The sequence below is a fragment of the Loxodonta africana genome, chromosome 1 (assembly GCF_030014295.1).
Source record: "Loxodonta africana isolate mLoxAfr1 chromosome 1, mLoxAfr1.hap2, whole genome shotgun sequence".
Classification (NCBI taxonomy): domain Eukaryota; kingdom Metazoa; phylum Chordata; class Mammalia; order Proboscidea; family Elephantidae; genus Loxodonta; species Loxodonta africana.
Genome location: NC_087342.1, coordinates 80,817,281 through 80,821,631, shown reverse-complemented (window position 1 = coordinate 80,821,631; position 4,351 = coordinate 80,817,281). Strand labels below are relative to the sequence as shown.

Genomic DNA, 4,351 nt, shown 5'->3' with positions numbered 1-4,351 from the left:
AAGGCCCTGCTGCAGAGGAGTCTTCAGGACTATTTTCAGAGTCTTTTAGGACTAAGTCAAGATAAATTCACTTTATGTTCAATTCAACTGTTTCCAAACTCCCGACGCTGTGCTCTCTCGGACACGAATAAACCTAGAGAAGGATACCTTAGTGCTAAGAAGAAAGATATTGCTCCTGGTTGATGGTATTCCACCAGATTGCCCGGAGCCTGCTTCCATTCCATCACCTGGGTGAATTACAGGATAAACATTCTCTTGGACTTGTCTGAATATAACTTTCTGTATTCTTTTGACTCTTGGAAACATACTAATGTTTTAGGGAGGCAAATAAGTACATAAAACTAACTCAAGTGTTTTTGAGAATACTCTAAAATTAAATACAAATAGGAACAAATAAATCTAACGTATTTCAAAAGCATAACATATCCACATGGGAGAAAAAAGAGAGAACAGATTTAAGTAAAAGTTTTCCTTAGGGCTTTGTCCTCATTGTAAACAAGAATGGTAAGTAAATGTTAAACTCTATGTAGTAGTTTTTTTTTAATTTAAATAATGCTATGGGTGTAGCGATTCTGATATTATTTCGTGTAAATTTTAGGCTTGAGAAAATGAGTACACATAATTGAGGTTGTTGGAAACCAGGGCTCTCACTGTGGGAGACAGAAGGAAAACGTGAAATTGGAATGGGGGAAGGTAAAACATTCCCTGTTGATGCTGGATGGGTATTCCTCCATTGCCATCAAATAGATCCAACTCATGGATGGAGGCCCCATGTGTTACAGAGTAGAACTGCTCCGTAAGGTTTCTTTGGCTGTAATCTGTAAGGTGTGCCCTGTGGTTAGGGGCTGGACTGCTAACCAAAAGGTTGGCAGTTGAACTCACCAGCGGCTATGCGGGAGAAAGAAGGGGGTCAGTCGGCTCCCGAAAAGATTACAGCTGTGAGTCGTAATCTACTCCACCACAGTGGTTTTGGGGTTTTGGTTTAATTTTTGCGGATGGCCAGGGGCACAACTGCACTTGAATGCTAACCCTGGGGGCTTAGTGGTTAAGATCAGTAGTTCGAATCCACCAGGCTCTATTGGAAACTCGATGGGTCAATTCTACTTTTCTATGGGCTCACTGGTAGCGTAGTGGTTAAGTGCTACGGCTGCTCACCAAAGGGTCCGCAGTTCGAACCCGCCAGAAAGGATCCGCAGTTCGAACCCGCCAGGCGCTCCTTGGAAACTCTATGGGGCAGTTCTACTCTGCCCTGTAGGGTCGCTATGAGTCGGAATCGACTCTACGGCACTGGGTTTGGCTTGGTTTTTATGGGGTCACTATGAGTTGGAATCGACTCGACGGTAACCGGCTTGAGTCTGGGGTAACCTAAAGATTGGTGGTTGTACCTGAAGAAAAGTCTCGGCCTTCTGCTTCATTTAAGATTACGTGGAGTCAACATGAGTCAGAATCGCCTGGATAGCAACCAACAACAATTTCTAAGGAAGCAGATTTCCAGACCTTTTCGTCCACGGTGCCACTGGGTAAGTTCCAATCGCCAGCCTTTCAGTTACCGTTAGATAACCCGGCTCAGAGTGCGCCACCCGGAGACCTTCCTCATACAGTGTAGTGATTCTTTTTCTACAGGATTTTTAAACATTTCTTGTGATTAAAAACATTCTTTTCCCCTTAGCATCCTCATATCATACACATAATACGTAATATCAGGACAGAAATGAAAATCTTAAGCGTAACAGCATGTAGCATATTGCATTCCTTGCTGCATCAGTTCCTAGCTTTCCTCAATGAATTTCAGTTCCTTATTTTTGAAATTTTAAATAAAATATGCAAAATGTCGGTTAGCGCTTTATGGAAGACCTCAAAACCAAACCCAATCAAACCCATTGCCGTCCAGTAGATTCCGACTCATAGCGACCCTGTAGGATAGGGTAGAAATGCCCTATAAGTTTCCAAGGGCTGTAAATCTTTACCGAAGCTGAACGCCATGTCTTCCTCTTCCTGAGCGACCACCTACGTTTTGTTAGTAGCCCAACGTTAACGACTGCACCAGGAAGGCTTGTAGACTGACATAGTTATCTTTTTTTCTATAGTTCTGCGTCGGATACTTGTGCTGTACAGTTCTATTAGACTCCAAAGCCTTGGAATGCAATGTTTTTAAAGAATGCTGTTATGCAAAACCTAAGTGTGTTGCTGAAACCCGGGACCGAACCAGAGACCTTTAGATCTTCAGTCTAACGCTCTCCCAACTGAGCTATTTCAGCTATTTCGAAAGTTCTATTTTAATCGTTGGTATAAAACATGATCATGGCTACTGTGTTTTACTATTAATTTGTTCTACATTATTACAAGATGACAAAGGGGAGGAATACGTAAAACGGGGCGATGCTTTTCTGCTTGGTAACCTCTGGCTCTTTCACGCTCCAACCACTGACTGGAAAACTAAGGGAATTTCAAACGAAATGATCGAGCCTATTCTTTTTCTCTTTTTTCAGTCCTTTTTCTGTATTAGTCTTCCACGACACTGGAAAAGTGAACAGAGCATTAGCGAGCCAGTTAACGGCGTGGCGGGCTTCTGGCTTCGAAATGAGAAAAACCTGAGCAAGCCAACTCTGATTCTCTATTTCCTTCCTTTTCTTTGTCTTCCTTGTGCTGGCATGGGCGCCCTGGGTGGTAAGGAGAAACACGGAGTAGAAACGGGGAAACATCTCAAGGCAATCCATCGGGTAATGTGTTTAATAAGTATGAGTACGCAAAACATACTTGAAAAAGGAGAAAAGTGCAGAGCTGTTGGGAATTGTAAAAAGCAGATGAGTGTGCACGGTTTCAAGCCGTCTCAAGGAAAGGATACTCTCCTCTTAAGCCACAACTCTCTCACGACAGAAACTTCATGAAAATCCTCCTTGAAATATTAGCCTTATTTCTATGGGGTTTCGGTAAATTCGATAGAGGATCAGAGAGAAAATCCAATGTTTCAAATTTCACTTTTTTTAAACCTCTAAACTACACCAGGAAATAAGTAAAGAAATTGCAGACCCAAAACACCTTCTCTTCCTAGGACATTCCACCCCATTATCCCACTCCAAGGTTCCTGCCCTAGTAAATTGCCCTGCCCATTTTTTCCTGCAACCACCAGGAAAAATGTAATGGAACTTTCTCTTGTTTTGTCCGCTTCTCAACCTATCCATTTTTTCATTTTTTTCTCATCTTACAAAGTTTTTCAAGCCACCTTCTCCTTAAGAATAGGGAATTAACCACAGTCTAGAAGATTTCAATACTTATATTTGACAAAGGACCCTTATCTAGACTATTTGAAGAACTCCTATGAAACACTAAGAAAAAAAGACCGAAAATAAATGAGAAATAGCAAAGACTAAACATATACTTCGCTAAAAAAAATGCATAAACACAACTATTAAACACAATGAAATAATACTACCTTTCACCAAGTGTCTCTGACAATACTGAACCAAAACTTTAATAGATTGCTGATGAGACTGTCAACTGGTACATCCACTTTGGTACACTATTTGCAAATGTTGCCTCAAACAAAATACACATACAACCTACAACCCAGCAAGTCCACATCTGCAGGAAAATGCATGCTATTGCCCTTGAAAAACATGTACAAGAATATTCATAGCAGCATTATCCATTTGAAATGTATAGCAACAGTAAAACGAATAAAAAAGGTCTGATTCCAGTATTCACATAATGAAATATGACAGAGCAGTAAGAAAGAAATACTGCTACTAGAAACAGTATGGGTGCATCTAATAAAAACATATTAAGTGAAAGAACCCATACCAAAATGAACATGTGCTATATGATTTTATTTCTTATTTTTCAAAGCACAGGAAAAGCTAATTTATGCTAGTAGAGGTCAGAAAATTAGAATTGATTGGGATGAGGTACAAGGGAGCTCCTGGGAAGTGAAAACTTCTTTATCTTGGTCTGGATGTTGGTTGCTTGGTGTATATATACGTATTATTCATTGAACTGCATTTCGCTCTATGTGATTCTAGCCCCAATTTAAATTAAGAGATGACACATGGGACATTCACACTTCAGATATAAAATTACAAACCTAGAGTATCTTCCACTCATCTAATTGTTTTTCAGTAGTACATGATCTTAGTACTCCTACCAACTTCTTTAATTTTCCCACTTTCTTTTTATAGCCACTTCCCCCAACCCTGCAATGGTTTATCCCTGTGAACTTCTCCAGTGAATTTGCCTTGGTTTGGAGATTATGCCACCATTTCATTCCCAGCAGCACTCAGTGACTGACTGGAGGGGATGGAAGGTGCAAAAGTCCAAACCCCTTGACTCAAGGACAATTCTGTCATGGGACTTA

At 40.6% G+C, this 4,351-nt stretch overlaps 1 non-coding gene across 1 annotated transcript; it reads right to left on the bottom strand.

The window, feature by feature from the left end:
* Positions 1-2,185: 2,185 nt before the first annotated feature.
* TRNAF-GAA (transfer RNA phenylalanine (anticodon GAA)) lies at positions 2,186-2,258 on the bottom strand. Its single transcript has one exon. It is a non-coding gene; the product is annotated as a tRNA-Phe (tRNA).
* Between the last annotated feature and the right edge of the window lie 2,093 nt (positions 2,259-4,351).